Source organism: Nipponia nippon, unplaced genomic scaffold (assembly GCF_047370975.1).
Source record: "Nipponia nippon isolate SJK-2023a ecotype South Korea unplaced genomic scaffold, ASM4737097v1 scaffold_13, whole genome shotgun sequence".
Lineage (NCBI taxonomy): Eukaryota > Metazoa > Chordata > Aves > Pelecaniformes > Threskiornithidae > Nipponia > Nipponia nippon.
Genome location: NW_028262324.1, coordinates 3,476,245 through 3,496,366, shown reverse-complemented (window position 1 = coordinate 3,496,366; position 20,122 = coordinate 3,476,245). Strand labels below are relative to the sequence as shown.

Genomic DNA, 20,122 nt, shown 5'->3' with positions numbered 1-20,122 from the left:
AGCCAAGTGAGATGGCAGGGCAGGCACAGGCAGTGCCCTCACTGCCAAAGGCACGGTCCCACAGCACCTGGGCAAGACAAGCTGAGCGTGTCTGGTGATGGTAATCAGGGTCAGGCGATGGTCCAGATTGCTACCAAGTCCATAGCGATGAGGCAGGCCTGAGGTCAAGCCAGAAGGTCAAACTGGCAAGAAAGGGTTGGGTCCAGCTCAGTGAGGCACAGGCATAGCTGCTGTGTAGGTCAAGCATGGACCAAGGGAAAAGACATGAACTTGGACACAGATCCAGGGTCACAGCTACCACTCGCTGAAGGCTGGCCCTGGGCAGCTGAGCTCCAACAAAGCACTGCCAGAAATGAAGCAGCACTGTCACTTCCTATGCAAAATTTCATTCATAAAAATAGCCCTTCGAGGGCTGACACAACAGAGAAAAGCTCCAAATACCAACGTCTGTTAGTGTTTATGGTTCTTGTCTGCGTACAGGGCTTCTGCTGCCTTTCATCAGCATGACATGCTTATCAGAGAAAACTCCTTTCATTCCCATTTGATTACTATTGCAGTTTTGGACTAGGAAAAGAAAGTTTAAACATAAAAGCACGCTGTCACTAGTGAATGAGAGTTTTTTCGCTTTGCCTCTGGTTAGCTATAGATGGATCTCTGTGAGCGTTGATACTCTAGTGACAAATTCAATACATGGGCCAGACGTGTTCTGTCATTTCATGCTCCCGAACACAGCTTTTTGTGGCATAAGGTCTTCCTCAGTGGTGCCTCCTTTTTATGGGCCACTTCATTCCTGCTGTTGCTGTGTAACGTCTAACTTTAATAACGTTCATGAGCGGACCCCAGAGCCTTTATTGTTAAAATTGGAGTTACTCCAGTAGCTGAGGCTGGATCCTCAGCTCTTGCATGGTTCAGGGCCTGGAAGGGGAGTAGATCCCTACAGATAACCAGTATATATTCCTACTGCTTCTGATTCAGCAGCAGGGTTTTCCCAAACTGTCTGACCTTTTACAAGAATTTTAGATGAAACAGAAATATCATCAAATTAAGTAGCCTTGGTGTCAGGGTAAGTTGGAAGCTTCCAAGCGTGAAGCAGAATGGCTGTCTCCTTCATCCATATATTTATTGTATCAAAGGGCCAAGCCTTTTTTCCTGCTCAACCTGAGGAATATTTTTTCCTACTGGATATAGGTAGAAATTTAAATCTGAGTTCATTGAAATGTTCCCTTTTCGCATGTCATGCTCACTTATCCTGATGGATAGCAGACTTAAGATATTTTAGTATTTTCCAGTACTCTATTTAAAAGTTGTAGGGGAAAATCCAGGAGGAGGATTTTCACCTTGCTTCCTATTCCAAGAATGAAATTTGATCTTCAGAGCATCAGCTTCTGAGCATGCAGCCTCCATCTACGTCTCCTTACATACAATGCTGTACAACTAATTTGGTGGGTTCTTTTTTATTTCTTTTGAAGCATTAGGCAAAAAAATGAGAGGAAAAAAAGGCAGTTGTGGACTTTTTATTGAATATGTTAGATCTTATATGCCTCTATTCAAAGCACAGACATCAAGTTTCTTAGTTTCTTTTGCAACAGACTTGGTGTATTGTAGGCAAAAATACACAGGCCTGCCTTTTTCAGAGTACAGTTATAGTCTGATCCCCATTTCAGCAGTTATCTTCCCAGGAAAACTCATATTAACATACTGAAGTAGTTTTGATCTGTTTTCTGTCTGAATCCTGTGGATCTTTATGCATATATAATGATTACTTGCATCAGAAAATCCATACCATTCCAGAATCAGGCCTCAACTGCTGAGGAATGCATTTGATCTGCTTCACGATCAAGTTATTCATTATTGATGTATTTACTTTTGGAACTCGGGCATCTCAGAAGCCTGTCACTTTCAAACTTAATTCAGGATATACCGCTCCTTCTCCTTCCCAGCTTCTAAGATGGCGACAAATGCCCGCGCACCGTCAGCAGAGCAACCTCCCCGTGCGCCGTCGTTTCAGAGTCTGAGCAGGCGGGTGCAAGCTCCACTTCTCAGCTTTCCACCCTTCCCGATTAGCAGACCAGGATTAAGTGACAAGGCTGGCTTTTTATCACAATGAAGTGTAAGACTGGAAATGCCAAAAATGTATTCTTATGTAAAGGCTGGTATTTCAGCTGATAAGCTAAGTAAGACTGATTTATGGTTATTTCTACCTGGGTATTAATTTCGACTTATAATAGAAGCACCAGACATGTGCTGTCCACTGCTGCTGAATGCAGCTTTATTTCACGTCTCAAAGCCATCTCCTAGGAAGTTGGATTTGTCACATCTTGGATAGGAGGATTATCTTCACAAGAATATTAACCCTGTCACTGAAAATTTCTGGTTCTTCATTTCTGCCTCTTCTTTCTTCACGCATTACTTCTTTTCCGGCTGATGAACTGTATGTTTACAGTATGCTGTGCATTTTTTTTTCCCTCTCTGATACTATTACCTACTATTTGTGGAAACATTCTCAAGTTAGTTGTAAACTACCTGTTGGAAGCATAGCCCAGAAAAGAATGGGATTCCACAGGGGAAAACAACCTGTATTTAATGAATTTATTCAGTGGCATTTGCAGCGTATATGGAGTTTCAGTGGCTGCACTACTAAAGATGCTTGATCCGTGCATTTTAAAGCTAGGTTGGTATGAGTAAGTAGGTAAGCATACTTGAGAGGTGACAAGCATGTTGCTTTGCATCCATATTCCTGGAGAGGAAAATCTCCTTCCTCTAGGAAGGAACAGAAAGCTTATTAAGAAAGGTTCCTTCCTATCAGATGTGTGTATGCATTGACGGTGAGGTATATGATGTGAAGGAAATTCTTCCTTGCTTTGTAGCTTCTCCAAATTATCACCAAAGGCTGTTGCAGTGTTAGGGCTTCCTTTTCATGCCACTTTGCTTTAGATATAAATGGATTAAGCAGTAACACTAATTGAAATGTTTTATGCAGGGGCATGTAAAAAAGGATTTCACACGTAACAGCAATATTTCTTGTATCTCATCTGGCACAATGACCTCTTCTGTTGGCGGGGTTGGAGGTTTATCTTTTGGCACTAGGAAGTTCCTAGCTTTATTAGGCTGAGGCCTATAGCCCCTAACGTTGATAGCTGTAAGGAATTTAGCTAGATGGTAGATCCTGCACAGTGAAAAGGTTATTGCTTCGGATTCTGTTCTCAAGCTGACACCTTGGGAGTCATAGCTGGGTGCATTGCCTCTAATGAGACAGCCTGTAAGTGGATACGTTATTCAAACTGACTCTGATGAATTTATTCCAATCAACTGCAAGTCTTGTTGCAGTAATACATTTGACAAAAATTGAAGTTGCAAATTTGAACTGCTGTGAGTTGGTGTAGAAGTCTCCTGATACTACTCCCTGTATAATAACATTAACTTTTCTTTTGGTGTACTTCTGTAGCAGTTGCTATGGAAGTATATAAAGAGATTAGTACTGTATGGGTAATCTATAACTTAGAAACTGTTCTCAGGATTTTTTAGTCTCCTTCATTAACCCTTATGTGACCAGTTGGCTTCCTATTAAATACAGGCTGCTGAAATCACCTTTACCACACCCAGGCAGTGTAGTCCTTGGGGCAAAGTATGAGAGTAAGAAACTTTCACAAGGCTGTCCAGCAAAACTGAAATGATGGTACAGTGATTTTCTTCTTTTCTATTTATGTACATGATGTTTCAGTTTTGAACTTGAGTCCAGATGCAAATATATCTATCTCAATACACGTGTTCTTAAATTGATAATCACATCATAGTTACTGTTTTTCCAGATAGTTAAATAACTATTGCTAAATAGTTAAACAGTTAAACTGTGCCTGGCACAGTTACTTAATGAAACTCAGCCTGAGCCTCTTTTGTGTCAGCATAATGGCAAAGGTCATCTTCTGAGCAAAATACATAAATTTTGGTTCCCATTTCAAATGAGTGTCTTAGGTCTGGTGGTTTCCTCCTTGATGTATATGGGGATGGGAGCCTCCATGTTTTACTTTCGAGTTTTACAGTAGCTTTCATTCAGCATTATCACAGATCATTGCAAACATAAAAAATGCAGCATTCTAGTGTGGAACAAGAAGTCAGAAAAAAATTCATCAGAATTTAGTTCACACAAAAGGCCTGAGCTGTGGCTGATGGCTTTACCGTGAATTGTGACTTACTTCAAGGTGTTTTCTCAGTTTGTTTTTTTTGTTTTGTGTTGTTTTTTACATTTTCAGTGCAATTCATGTAACTGGAAAGCGTCTTTGACACTATCAAGTCTCATTGCCTCATATTGCTACGCATTATGATGTAAAATCTTTTAAATCTTTTTTTCATACAATTACTGAGGTCTACTTTAAAACCTAAATAGATTTTTTTTTTTTTTTAGCTATGCTCAAATCAGAAGGTTATTTCTTCTGGCATTTGGAAATACAAGTGTATTTTTTATACTTTATCGGTTACTACTGGCCCTTCATTTTTCAGTGGAAATATGAAAATAAAGGTAGATGGCTCTTTCCTCATCTGTCAGCCATCTTCCCCCGAATCAGATCACTAGATTATTTAATCTTCTTTGCTTTTAGACAAGATGCTTCACCAGCAGTGGTTGATCTGGGTTAATTGCCTGTCAGACCAGCTAAAATTTTAAGAGTACTGGGGAAAGAAATGAAGTTTATGACTCTTGATCCTGCTCCATCTTATATGCTGCCTGTCTTTTACATAGAAAGTACCACCACTACTCTCTGGCTACAGGGAAAAATCTTTTCTGACTGGAATTGTTGGAGGGGAAAACAAACAGAAGCCACTAACGCGAATGCCATACTGGAGATGAAGGGCAGTGTGATTCACGGTAAATTATTGGAGATAGCTTGCTGAGTTCCTTTGCTTTGTATCTGAAAGCCATCAGTGCCATACATCAGGACTTGCAAGCTATTCAGGTGAATGCGAGTCATCTTGTGAATACGTTAAATATACTTTGTTGGGATAATGGGATGTTAGCCAGGATGGAAGGAATTCGTAGGCTCTAATTTTCTTCAGGACTTAGGACAGAATCTGCCATGCCATTTGTGTGAGTCAAACTGGCGTACAAGGATGCTCCAGAGCAGAATTTCTAACTGAAGAAACTAGAGTTTGCATTTTTTGCATATGGATTCATGCATATATTTGAAAACTTAACTAGGAAAGAGCAGTTTGTCAAAAATACAGATGCAAACTATGCCTATAGACAAACTGCAGTTGGCATATACCACATTTGCCCCCTGTATCTGACGTGTGCCCAGCTAGCGAGCTAGTGTTCAGGCACCTGGTGCTGTGTGTGCATGCCTGAAAACATCCCAGGCACTATTTGTAGGGCAGATCACAAATTAAAATCCCAAACTTTGTTCTACTACAGAATAAAAAAAAAACAAACAACAAAAAAAACCAAACAAAAAACACCAAAACAAGAAGTTCTGCAGTTCATCGTCCTGTGAAGCAGATACACATAGTGCGTTGGTTCTTATTTCACCAAAAAGTCTATTTGGTTGCTTAAGTTACAGCATCAAGTTATTCTACATTTTACTGTTTTCTGCTACTTTCTTTTCACATAATTTCTAAGTAAAATAATTCCCTTTGGCTGATTGATTCAGGAATTTGGCTGTCTCATTCGAAGCATGACATTTGAAAACGCATACTAATAGACTTTAAATGTGTTGCTCTAAGTTTTAAAGTGATTTTTTTTTTAATGTCGAGGTGGAGCACTAATATCTCTTTGGGTAAAATCTATTGCCCCTAGAAACAATATTTTAAAGTTCAGTGATATTCATGACTACATTCACCTTGTAATTGCATCACTAAAAGAAAACCAATGTGCTTTACAGGCTGGCCTTGTCTGAAATAGCTTTGCAAAGACCTGATTTTTACAACAGTCTGTTGCAAAAGACAAAAATAGTGCAATAGCAGATGAATAGCTCAAACGCAGTAAAAATCCAGCTGCAATGGTCTGGAATTCCAGTGCTCCATTTCTGCCTGCTCTCAAAGTAGCTTTCTCATCCAGTCTATACCTAACCCTGATGCTGCTGTGAAGTCCAAGAGCAGTCCTGCTCATGCCTGCGTAGGCGAGCGTATAGGCTGCCCTGAGAGCAGGGCAGCTAGCAGCTTCATTGCCTTGCTGAACTGTTTGTATTATAAAATGGATAGTTCCTCTTAGGGCTGAGGAAACAGGTTTTCGTCAGTAATGCAAACTGAGAAGTGCAAATATTTATTTAAAGTCACCATATTCCTGCATATCTACCTTTAACAAAACTCACATTCATGCTGTTAGTGAGTACGTGGCTGCTAGTAAAGTCATCTGTTTGATGAGTTTTAAAATTGAGGGTTGTGATCATAGAGGGTACTGTTTGCAAGCTGACCTATGGTTGTAATGTCCCTGCCGCAGAAAACACAGGAATGAGTCTCCTAGTGCACTATTCATTATAAAATCATCCTACCAGAGTTTTAAGTTTGGAGTGTGTGGATTTTCATATTTGAGGAACTGAAGGCAGTTCTGTCTGATGACTGCACAGCAAAGCTCACTTCATGCAAGTGGAAAGGAGCACCAGTCAACTCTTCCTTACATATGCCTCTCAAACAAGACAGCTAGATCCTGATTCCAGATGCTGCATTGGTTGCGATGTGTGCAGCAAAACAAAAATGATGTGAGTCCATGTCCCACAGTGAAAACAGAGGATTGGCAATTAAAAATATCTCATTTTTTTTCTTGCAAGCAGAGCATGAAAAGCTTTTAGTGAAGAATGAATGGAGACCAGCAAAATGACATTTTCATGGTCTCTTGATGACCGCCATGCTTTAAGCTCTTCAATGGTACTACAAGTTACTAGTGGAAATGATATGCTGTGTTTGTATTTATAAGTGGTGATAAATTACTTATCGTATCAACAATTAGCAAGCAGCTCACCTGATAAAAGGGAGATGTAGTCAGATAGCTTCTCTAGCCTGTCACTTGCTCAAGGACAAATAATATGCTTTATAGAAAAGATGCTAGCTTCAGACAGAATAATTACAGAAAATGTAGATGAAGCTGTATGTCTGATGGAGTTACTTGCCACTGTTGCTCTCAGAGGGCTCTCTTGAAAATCAGATCTGTAATGGATATTACGCAGATGCAAAAAAAAAATTTGAAACATGCGACTTTTTTTATCTGCTTTTGATGTACATTCAGCTGCTTTCATGTCAGAGGATAAAAGTAATTCAACAATAATCCCAAAGAGAGTCAAATATACAAATCAATAAACTGCTCTCACAGGAGAATTTATTTTGATGAGTATACTGGTACCTAACACTTCCCCAAGCTGTTAGGTTTCTATTAGGTGGTCTTGTACTCTTTAAAACAGACAGTGATGTTTAGATTGGAGAACATAGACAACGAATAAGGCAGATACACTCTCTGAATATCACAAAACAAGAACAGCTTTTAACCTCCTTTGATTGACGTCCTAAATCTTAATTGAGTGCTGAGAGCCAGTTCCTGTCTCTTTATTTTTGTGTTCTTTTGGGAAGTATAATGAAAGCAAAGGACTAGTGCTTCCATTAGGTGTAGTAGGAATGCAGGCAGTTGTTAGGCAAGCTTCCTCTGTTGAGTGTTTTTGTACCTTGGCTGTGATGTGTGGAGGAATTTTGGGTCCTTTGTATTCCTTTTCTCTGCAGTGTTTTCCAGTGATCTTGGATCTTATATTATTTTTTTAATCTATTATTATTATTTTTAATAATTTCATATGTATTCTTTAACAAATATTTTGATAGTCCCCCTCATCTCTGTGTGAGCTGCTGTGATCGGCACATAGAGAAAGGGAATCCGTGTTCCAGGTTCTTAAAGCCTAAATATGAAAACAAGTTGAATGTTACTCTCTTGTATATGGCTTTGACTACACAGGAAGTTTGCCTCAGGATATAGGTTAAGGCCCTTTCCATAACCCAGACTGTGAAGCAAAGAGAAAATACCAGGGAGGGTTGGAGGTGGAGTAGGTGGTACAATCTGTTGCCTGAAACTTTCTATGGTCCTACGTAAGGACCATCTCTTTCAGGCCTGTCAAACTTTGTCATTTTGGCTGAAGATCTTAAAGGTAAGCAAACCTCTGGCATGATGAACACTTTGGAAATCTTCAACCATTTCCAGGAAGGAGATAAAGGCAGCATAGGTTTTGCTCATGCTTATTCAATTTTTAAGCTTAAGCCTACATCTTCTGGAGGAAGCAACTGATGTATCTCTAAGACTAACCTTTCCCTCTGGAGTGTGGTGGGTTTTTTTTAGGGTATTGGTGGATTATTTTTCTTTTTTTCCTCCCGTCAACATGAAAACCCACCACAATCTGTGTGATTGAAGTAGATGAAATGGAAAAATTGTAGTCCATGTGTAAGCAGTAGAAAGTTCACAGATGGTAACAGCTGAATTTTCAAAAGACTTCAGTTGCTCTAAGTTGCTCTTGTCCTCTCCAAGGTTAAATTTGATACTAGGAGTGAAAGGTTTCTTAATCCTCTAGCAAAAATGGTTTCCCTTCTGTGCTCAGTCAGTCTGGAGGAGAAATCTGCTGGACTTGAACTTAGAGCTGATGAGATGTGTTGGCAGAAGGGAAATGGGACAGTGGATTTAGAAAGGAATTGGGAGAAGAAGGTGGGAAAGATGATTGTGTAGGGCAGCTGGGCATGAAGAGCAGAAGAGGGAGCTGGGATATCTTTTAAGGATGAAGGAGGAACATATGAGCAAGGACTAAGACCCAGTGGCTGACAGGGATCAGGAATCCAGTCTGATGAGGAGCTGCACTCCGTGAAGGAGAGTGGGTTGGGATGGGCTGGCAACTCAGACTGGAATAAGAAGTCTTAGGAGCAGATGTAGTCGAGGACTTTGAGTATGGAATAAGTGCTGGAGTGGCAAAAAGACTGGGCTGGGTAGGCAGAAGAAACAGTGATAGTGGGCGGGATGGAGCAAGGAAGAATGAAGGAGTAGAGCAGGTGGTTGGTAGAAAATGTTCTCATCCATAACCAAAATGAAGTCTTGTGGTTCTTTTGCTACCCACTGGCACAGATGAAGACATAAATGGCTGCAATCTACTGCTGTCTGCTAGTCAGACCATTACTTAGTTCACTGAATTGCCAGGCTGTTTCGACGCTTGCATCTGTTTTACATTGAGCTAAAGATGTTTTGTGTGCTTGGGTGAGGCAGTGCTCCTGTGGGCAAAAATACTATTTCAGTATAGTGGTACATGGCCAAGAGGCACAAAGGTGCTTGGGTGATGTGATGGTCAGGCCTGAACACGTGTATTTGTGTGTGTGTGTACCCTCTTACCCTTAAAAGGAGGCTTGGGCTGCCATAAGACACCAGGATGCTGAAGGGCTTAGATGGGCTGGTTTTGAGTCCCCTGGTACCATAGCCAAAATTCTCTAGAAGTCCTTGGGCACAGTGCATAGGCACAGGTAATACAACATTCACATTGTGCATGCAGCCTTAATTCTAACTGGAGCCAACCTTGATTGCTTCGTTTTGTAGCTGTAATGCTCTTGGATTTTAAGTTTCATAGGAGATTTTCTGAAAATTAAGAGGGAAGAGAAAGCAGTTGTGTCTGTAAATCTTGAGAGAGTAGAGCTGAATGGATGCCAGTTGGAGATCCCTGATGTTTCTAATCTTCTGCTTCTCGAGAGAAATTATAACCATCTAGGGAGCAAATGCTAATAGATCTCCGTTAGGAATATTGTTATTTTAATAGCAAAGCAGTAACTATTTTTTCTCTGCCCTTCTTTCTTGTCCTCTGCTCTGAACAGAAGGAAATCATTAACAGCTGGAGGACAACCAACCATCAAACTGACTTTTTCAAAAAGCACTTGTTCTAGGTAGGAATATTAGAGGAAAATGAAATTAGGAACACACTATTTTCTTTATATAAATTCAGTGGTATATTAAAGGAACAAAAAGTGTGTCTCACCATAAAGGCTGTTACAACTTGCAGACCTGTGGTGCCAAGCTGTGGCAGTAGTTATTGGAATTCTTCAGTGACATATTAACAGATCTTTTCTTAGAAACCCTTAGCTTTCCTTAACACACTTTCAGCAAATGGATTTCCAATAAGCATCTACCTCCTTTCTCCTCTTTCCATTTCAAAATAAACTCTTCCAGGGCACAGTGGTGCATTTGTGTGGAAATGGCTTTGCTGAAAAATTGAAAGGCAGGATCTGGATCAGTTCCCCGCATGAGCTTTGCAATATCCCTGAAAAGTGTCGTGATCTGTATTTGGCGCCCAGAGCATTGCTTAAGCTAGTGAGGGGAAAACTAATCTCTTGCGCTTTCATTGGCAGCACTGTCTCATAGACTGATCCTAATGGGTTGGAAATGAGCTCAGCTGCCTAATTCTGTTAAAAACATAGGCTTTTTTTCACACATGAATGCTCATCTACTTCCTTCTAGCTTTGTTGTTAAAGCCATGGCAGCAAAGAATCAAGCCATAGTTGCTGAAAACAAAACACACTGCTTTCTTTCCACTTTAGTTCTATTTCTTTTATATATATATATATATATATATGCAGTAAGAAATGGCCAGTGCAAGAGATTTAATTCACCCAGAAAAAAACATTCTATAGTATAGAGATCTTGATGTGCACAAATGAGACTTTCCCTAACTTTTAGGGCATGACTAACTTGCTCATTAGCGTTGTAATTTTAAGTAGTGCCGTGAACCTTGTTTCACTGTCTATGTTTCAGAACCCAAAGATGAGGGCAGTGCACCCCCAGAACCAGATGTGGCTCTCTGCAATCCAGCTTCACTTCAGCTGTGATCCATGTGCAAGCAGACAGCCCAAGATCTTCCACGGGCTGGCTCGGTTTTATGCCAGAGTTATTGTTTGTAGTAACACAGAGCTCTTTGATCACAGTAAATCAAATTTCCTAGCTAGTGGAAGACCAGTTCCCTGCTGCTACTTATGAGAGATGAAGAATGTAAGCAGAGCTGTAAATCTGCCTCTACAATTTCCATGTGCCTGTAAATGAGGACATGACCATTTTCTGTCATATAGACAGTCCATTGCTACGCCTATACCTTTAGGTCCATTAGAGTTGACCTTCCTGTGCTCATTAAAGCCAGAGCTCAGGCTTTTGGTTCTAAGATAAATATATTATTAGTACAGGACTTTGTAGGGAAGCTTAAAAACTGAACACCAACACGCTTTGTATGGATATCGGTCTCCATTACGTCCTTCATCTTTTTCCCTTCTGAAGACTGCTTGAAGAAAGTTTCCTCGTGGCAGACTCTAGTTTCATTCTCTGAGGGAGCTACAGATGTTCCTCAGGCAGAACTGGCCGTGTGGCGGGAGGATGTGTGCATGCCTGTGGCCTTATGCACAAGTTCATGCAATGATGTCCCTTGGAAGTGACTTCCATGATTATTCATTAAATTCTGCTAATACTCTTGTAAAACTGTAGCTGGCTACTAACTGTCTGCTTTGCTATGCAAATGAGCTGAGAAGCAGTTTAAAGGATGTGTCCAGGCCTGTACAGCAAATAGGGATTAGGGAATGGGAAGTTACAGCTTTCTGTTAGAAGATAGTATTAAGAGAAAGAGAGCAGCAATAATTTGATAATCTTTGGTGAACAATCCTACTTCTTGTGGGTTTGTTTGTGGGTTTGGGGGCTTTTTTGTTTGTTTTTTTTTTAAACAACAAACCCAGAAGTTCCTCAAAGTTTATGAAGCAAGCGATCTGAAGTTCCCCCGGATAAAATCGGCAGTTCACCAACTCCTTAGCCTCCTTGCACAGGAACAGAACCTTGGCTACTGCAGATTGATGCCTCCTGCAGTGCTGGGCCTGGAACAGTGAACAAACCCTGAGCATGTCTGATACTTGAAACCTGTAGTCGTACAGTGGGGCCATGAGATGACAGGTATTAGGAACAATTTGGAATTGATTAGAATTGAGTTATTTTCTGAGCAGGCAATTAATCCAGTTGCATTTTAAAAAAACGAAGGTTGCTGAGTTTAAAAAGGTATACTTGGGCTAAAAGACAGACTTGGATTTCAATGAGACTTTTAAAAATGTGTGTTGGCGGGTATTAACAAGGCTGCTGTAATCCTGACACTGTGGCCTGTATGTTCAGATTACATTAAGAGTCCTAGCTGGGTTAGAAGCTACACTCTCTTTATAGGATTGACAGTGTTTCTGAAGAACTGGTTTATCTGTATTTTCTCGTACGTAATGCCTGTATTGAAATCCTTCAAGAGTATTTTCTTAGTGGCACGGGAGTCAGATATAAATGGTCTTAAAGAAGTGCTGGTCCTGCCCCTCACACTCTGCTCTTCTCACATTTTCCTCTGGCATAAAGTTGTTCTGCTTTATTTTTGTTTGAGTCAAAAGTGCAACCATATCCTAGGAAAAGAGTGATTGTTGGGCTAAATGCAGTGCATTGATTTTGTTCAGAGCAAACTTTTATCTGTCCTCCACTATCCTAAAGAGTGTCTACAGCATTTTGAAATGAACATTTGTTCAAATATGTACATTCACATAACAGCTAACTAACCATGGCATTAATGGCATTGCATTGCTGACTTCAACACCCTAGTGGAGGGAAGACATAAGCATGAAATTAGAACAGCTGGCCATAAATTATATCTAAGCCATTTCTAAAAATGTGTTTCTGGAATATATTCCAACCTGTACTCAGCTGCAGGAATTTGAAAGTCTCTTGGTCTAGTTAAGAGAATAACTGGGAGAAGAAGCTGGTTGACATAGAGTTACAGTCTCTGTCTTCTTTTCCACTAGCTGCACTTCTAACCACCCGCTCCTGAGGGCTCCTCATTTGTCTAACCTTATTATTATGGTTGTGACATATTCTGCTTTGCTCTAACTAATTATCCAATTTTAGCATGCTTAGCAATTGAAAATGTTGGTTTTTTTTTTTTTTTCTTCTGCCAATATGGCATGCTGTAGAGAGAAAATCCCTTTAGATGTCATCAGGTACAAAGAATCAGCTAGTCCCCATCACACAGAGGTTCCTCATGTATGACTATCCATCGCTGGTGAAAGAGGGAGTCGCTGCTACTCCTGAATCTTGAGAAAAATGAACAAGCCTCAAGTGTTTTAGGGCAAGTAGGATATTTCAATAGTGCCCACAAAGCCAACGTTTTGTCAACTGATAGCTCCTTCTGCTAGATCTAGAAGTTAAACTGGAAAATTTAACTTTTTTAGCTTAAGACAGGCTTCCAAAAGAACGTAGAGAATTTATCTTGCAGATTACACAGACATAAAAGGAAGCCACAGTTACAAATGAGGGAAAGCCTATCTGCAAGAATAATGCTTTTCTCTCTGCTGCTCAGAATAATGCAACAGACCCATAGCTGTGTAGAGGAAGCCTCTCTCTTACCTACTATTTTGATTACCTTATTTATTTTTATGGAGATAATTTATGTTTTGTCAGGAACTAGCTTGTACATTATTCTAATCTCTTCCACTTATTCCATTTGAAGGTAACAGCAGACGTACACAGAGGACGAGGTAATAAAAATAAATGCACATGTGCAATAGTAAAACAAATAGTTAAAATAAATATTTTATTTATACATAATAAAATAAATTTGTAAAAAACACACATTTTACTTTTGTTTGACAAAAACCAAGTGGTTTACCTGCTTTGTAATCTCACTTTCATTAGCATATTTAATTATGCTTTTGTATTTAATCATCAAAATGCTCAATAACGTACATTTTGTTCTCAGCCATGGAAAACCACTGCTATGTGTATCCATGATAGATTGTTTTAATAAAACCAGTAATTACCCTTTATTGTTGTTTTAAATTATTATTTTTAAGTTTGTTAGGGAACAATAATTTTAGGTATAAGGGGAAGAAAGCTTTCATTTTACCATTTCATAATATACAAAAAAAAATAAAAAACCCCATCCATTTAAACAGATGCTAATAAACCTTTTTTAAAAAGCAGTGCTTAATTATCTTGAAGTTGTTTACAAGTGAAGATTTGGCAGCTCCACTCTGGATGTGAGCTGGAGCAAGCACAGGTAGGTAGGGCTGTGGCAGGCGTCGGTAGCAGTCGGTGCTGGCGGGTTGTGCTCCTGCTGTCTGGTGCTTTGCTTTTCGTGCGACCTTGGACACATGCCAGCGTGTGGACTTGGAGTCTGTGAGCGTGACAGGCACGCTTTGTAACACATTGAAAGGTCTGCCAAGTTTCTCAAACATCGGATAGATCTGGGCTCAGTTTAAAGGCATTTGGGTTAATTTTTCTTTTTTTTTTTTTTTGTTTGTTTAACAAGTTTGAACTATGAGGTCAGAGGTTGTTTAATGGGTTTTGTAATGTATCAAATATTTTCGCTTTTTTTTTTTTTTAAATCTTGGGTTTCTTTCAGGGCAGAATTCAAAGTAAAATTTGCAACTGAAACAAAACCAGATCAATCAAAAAATGAAGAAGATGTGCTGTGAACTGAAGTAAAATGATCACGTTAGCTGTTGAGAGAGCTCAGTCCCTGGCTTATCGAAGCACATACTCCATTATCTAACTTATTTCATCTTTCTTTTGTAATAGGTTCATCTGTGTGGCAGGGCTCCTCCTTCTTCATTGCTCAGAGATTGCCATAAAATAGCCTATTTTAGTTCCTCAGCAGTAATGACATCTATTTCTTTGTGTTATGACTTGGGGTTTAGTTGATTGTAGCTATCTCAACCAACAGGTTGTTTGTTCTGTGGTGATTTTATTGTATCAGTCTCACTTCTTTTTTCCTCTTTTCTCTGTTGCAAGTCTTCTCTCAGAACATGCCTTTCTGTATAATTGCCTGCTTTCAGCTGTGTCTGCACTGTCGTTGGACCAGTGATGATATCTGAACTGGTTTAAAAAAAAAAAAATTAGATCCAAGTATTAGAGAGATGTTATTTCTGCAGAAAAGGGCAAAGCCAAAACACTTTTATAGTATTGAAAGACTAATGAACTCTGTTTAATCAGTGTTTTTATCTGTCATGTCTGAAAAGGCATTTATACCACATTCAGGCTCGGAAGGCACTGAAATATGATGGGCAGCAGCTGCATGGTTGTGACGCTCAGTAAAGGAGCTCTGTCACAGAATGACATGCTGCACTTCAGGGATGGACAGAGTTGTCCATCATTCTGAAATGTCCACGTATGGGACATAGATACGGAAGGTGTTTATAGAACAACTCACCTGTCAGAATCTCTTTGAAGAGCTGAACAGCACGCTCTGTAGAGCTGGTTGTTTTATCCTGAACCACCACACAGACTTGAATTGTGCATTTAAGGCAAAGCACTTGAATACTTTTTCTCTGTTCGTCTTGCTATGTTTTCTGATAGTAGGTATGTTTCCCTAGACTTGTTTCATCCTGTGGAAATTTAAGGAGGAAGAGGAGTAATAGGGAATAAAAGCGAGATAGGGAAGGCTTCAGGTCTAATCTGATACCTGGAGTAAAATCATTGTCAGACAACTTACCATTTGGTTTTCCATCTGTAGAACAAGAACAATGTCTTTGAAAAACACAAAGGAAACACCCTAACCGCTAATTCACCGTCATTAGGAGTTTTGTTGCTGTTGCATGAAAAGTGGCCACTGTCTCAAGTTATTGTGGGAGTGAAATATTCTATGAAGTTCTCAACCCTTCTGTGATACTACCAAATTTGTATTTGTTAAGTTAAAATGAATTTAAATATTTTCTGGGCTACAGAGAGAGGTCATACCATGGTGGTAGTTGGGAGAACACAAGTTTTGGTCTTGTTATCAGCTATCAGTGCACCCAGGCTTCTCCCAGTCTCCTCGCAGTCTGCCTAGGAGGAAGGGATAGGGACCTTACTGGGGTGCCCAGATGTTGGTTGGCCTGCTCTGGTTGGAGTGACTGGCTGATGGCTCAGGTGTGGGTGTGCTGAGGGGAAGGCAGGAATCAGACTCTCACCTATTTTCCTTCTTTTTCTGTATCAAGACATCAGTTCAGGACTCACAGAAAGATGTTGTCGCGCTCATTTTTCTTCCCTTTGTGCCTTCTCGGTCTCTGTAACCTACTGCTGGGAAACAGAATTTAATCACTGGACACCTGCATTGCTAATAAACTCTGTCTCCTGCTCTCCACAGGGTCAGGAGACATGGGCATGGGGCCTCAGACAAGTATGGACATCTTCCGCTCAATGTCATGTCTTTACTGACAGCAACAATTTCTTGCAGTTAGGCTCCTGCAGCAGGTCGTTAACCTGGGGGCAACAGCCGCTTGTCTCTATTTAACTTCACTGCTTAATTTGAGCTTCATGTTCAGACCCCAGTGTTTCACCGTTGCTTCCTTTCCTCTCTGTTCTTCTTTTGATTGAGGGGTATAAAGCAGAGACAATTCTTATTAATAATCTAAATCAACCTTTGCCTTTCTACACCTCACCTTCAGGAAGAAGACTACAGTGAACAAAATGAGCTCTGTAACACTCAATAAGGAAAGAGCAAAACCAGCCATAAAAGTCAACTTTTCTGTAAAATTGTGACAGCAGAAAATGCAGTCTCTGAATATTGCAGGTCACTGTTAGGCCAAAAATGTCTACTTACCTGGACTAAGGACTCAGAGCACAGCTGAAGGATCACTGGGAGAATTTGTTTCTGTTTGGGCTGCTTGTACATCGTAAGTGCTTCAGAAAGGTCCCTGGCCTGCTGAGTGCCATCTCCAGGAAAGCAGGGCTCCATCCCATGTAACGGTGACTTGGGAAGACAAATGCCATTGCTCTGAATGTCCCCCCCTTCCTTCTTCTTCTGCCAGCTTTATATGCTGAGCATGGCGTCATATGGTGTGGGATAGCCCTTTGGTCAGTTGGGGTCAGCTGTCCCAGCCGGGTCCCCTCCCAGCTAAGAAGTGCAGTGGGGTGAGAAGCAGAAAAGGCCTTGCCTTTGTGTAAGCACTGCTCAGCAACAATGAAAAAATCCCTGTGTTATCAACATTGTTTCCAGCACAAATCCAAACTGTAGCCCTATACTAGATATTAGGAAGAAAATTATCTCTATCCTAGCCAAAACCGGCACAAGAGTTCAACCAGCCTGAAATAAAAGTACAGCATTTGCACAGTGAAATCCCCGAGACTGGAATTTTATTTGCATGGGTTCAAGACTAGTTTTGATAGATCAGTGTAGCAGCTGTTTCATTGCTCCTGCCTCTTAAGAATTACCTTTGTTTTTTCCAAGGTCTGAGGACACTTAGAAAATTTTACTTTGGTTTATGCAGATTACACTAATGTCTTTTTATATATGATCTCTAAGTATTCAAATTGGGCCAGTCTGTTTCTGTCTTGCTTTGGTAGGTATTTTTGTACAGGTGAAGCTGAGATGCATATTAGCAGCTTTTCTTACACTAGCCAAGTGCAAGGTTAATAGTTTTCAGGTTTTTTCTTGCGTTATTTGGAAGCTATAATTCCAAGAATACAAAAATGGAGCATTTTGTCCAGTTTCAAATATTCACCACTACTAGGGGATTAGAGATCAATTATAAACATTTTTAGCTTTCTTATTTCTTTTGGGGGAAAATAAATCATTAGAACATAATGAAAAATGGGCAATGTTAGACAGTAGGGTCCCAGGGATAGGTACTACAGACCTTTTGAGATTGTATCCTAACAAAGCTAAAATGTGGAAGGAATTAAATGGAGAAGGTAGTAGGACCACTGTCCTTTAAAAACAACAGTACAAAATCTCATCTTTGAAAATGAGTTTCAATGGCTTATGCTGCAGAGGAAATCAGTGTGGCAACAGGAAAACATTGTCAAAATTACAGTCTCAGTTTTCAGAAAAAGGAGATTGAAACAGAGACGGGAGCCAGAGAGAATATAAAGGTTTCCAGGTCCAGCTTCTGTTTGTCAATTTAATTCCAGTTTGGTTTCTTCCTCTCTGAACATAGTTTAAATAATTTTTACTTACTTATTTATTCCCCCTTTGCTCAAAAATCTAGAAGGCCATTAGATGTCAAGTCTCTGCCCCTGCTGTCAGAAACTCCTCAGGCTATGGGTATTTCTGAAACCCACATCCCCTTCCTCATTCACTGTGAACCTCAGCATCATGATCTCATTTTTTCACTGAAAAATCGCACAATTTAGGATTATCAGCCTTGAGAGAATGTGATATATTCTGTGATTGTGCAGTGGGGTCTGGACTATGTTTGGAATCTGTATTTTAATTTCTTACTTTGTAACTCAAAGTCATCTGTGGTTAATAGGCCGGTTACTCTATTGAAAAGATTGTGTTGAAAACTAAAGATGTATCTTGGAGCATCTACAGTAAAATTTTGAGTAGAATTAGAAACTAGTTGATACAAGGCAGCTTCCAAGACTTACGGTTTTGGGTAAGAAAGGAAAGAGCAAATGGGAACAAGATGAGAAAGCAAGCTAATAAATGCAGGTAATCTCCCATAGTCCACGTTTTGGACATACAACTTGGTGAGATGATGCTGAATCAGAGTTGTTCCTTACCCACTGATAAAAGCACATCTGACATGAATAAACCAACAACCCTCTAATTACCCATTCATTCCATAACATGACTGACTTAAAGAAAATAACTGTAATTTCAAAAAAACAGTATAGCATTTATATGGAGGTTAATTGCCATCTTCAGCTGCATTGGTGTCTTGGCGTGAAGTGTTTTTGCCGTGTCTCAGCCACATTTTGGGTTGGGGTCTGGAGTTGGTTACTTGGTGTAGCAGAGAGTTCAGAAGGACAAGCATCTGCTTTTGGTTTTCTTTCTTTTCGATGCATCTTGGAGCAAGGTTTTACATTTTCAGAGGCTGAAAGATCTCACAGAACTTGTTCACTACACTTATGTATACAATTCATCTGCAGAAATGTTCTTTTCATGGGTTTATAGTAAAGAAATGATTATCACCTAATGCTAAGTATATTTATGCATACAAACTTTCTGATTTCTAAATATTTTTTTTTTTTTTGGACACACACAGTACTAAAGAATCTCATTTAAGAGGTGTTTTCTGGATACTAAGGGAGTGACATGACTTATATGGAATCCTAAACCAGTTGCTAGCTTTAGACCCCTGATCTTTTAATATCGATCGTATTTCAAACGTGTCTGCATGTGTGTCTGCATCTATATATTCAGAATAGTGTTCATTTCAGAAGTAGCTATTTTCCCATTGCCAGTCGCTAGGGTTTTTTTAGAAGTAATACAGAATATGCTGGTTGTTACAGTGTATTTTCTGCTTATGCATTAGTAGATTGAAGTCAGTATGGCTGGTGCATGCTTTACTTTCAAGAATTACTAGAAGGCTTTTTCTTCACTTTAATTATCTTTCAAAGAAGTGTAACTAGCATTTGGGAGTCCTTGTGACTTTTTTTGTTTCCATGAAAATATTCTGTTCCTTTCATAGGTTGAAGTCGTGAGAGAACATGAGAAGTGGGCGAAATACTAAATTGTGCTATAAATCAAGAAACTCTATGTGAAAATATGTATTTTTTTAATTACCTTGCTTAGATATATATTGAGCAAAAAAGCAAATGAGCTATAAAAGTTGAAGAAATGTCAGATAAACAAACTGTGACATGTGTAGTATTATTGCCATCTGACATATCTCAAACACTGATTTTACTCACTCATCCCTCATTCTTTATATCTGCATGTCTAGTGGTGCATGCATTTATATTTTATATAAAGGGCAGAGCCTGTAGTCAGAGCATTTGAGTTATGCTGTTAAAAATAAATTAAGGAACAGCAGGTGAAAATGATTCCTACACATGAATATTCAAACTGTACCTCAGTCAGATACTGTAGAAAGAATAATAAAGAGCAATGAAACTTTGATGGGGCCAAGGCGTTGATATGATATGAAATAAAAGTTTTATTGGCATGAGGTTGAGATGACTCAGAATTACTCAAGGAGTAGCATGATCTGCTCGTATGCCCCATTGCCAAAACAGTCAAGAGTTTAAAAAATTGGGGCAGGCAGTAGCACTGGGATGTTGAAGTCTAACAGTCAGGCTCTTAATCTTGATTCTTACACTCTTGTGCTTTAGTCTCTGAGCAGAATGGGTTTAGGGTCAGCAGGAGGGTGTAGGTACCTATCAATTTACGTACCTAAATTGAAGGCTGAGAGACTTGAGTTCATTCCTACTCTG

The 20,122-nt window shown here is 39.7% G+C and overlaps 1 protein-coding gene across 7 annotated transcripts in view; it reads left to right on the top strand.

The window, feature by feature from the left end:
• PTPRT (protein tyrosine phosphatase receptor type T) overlaps positions 1-20,122 on the top strand; it is a 472,716-nt gene that overhangs the window by 289,383 nt on the left and 163,211 nt on the right. The window lies entirely within an intron of this gene.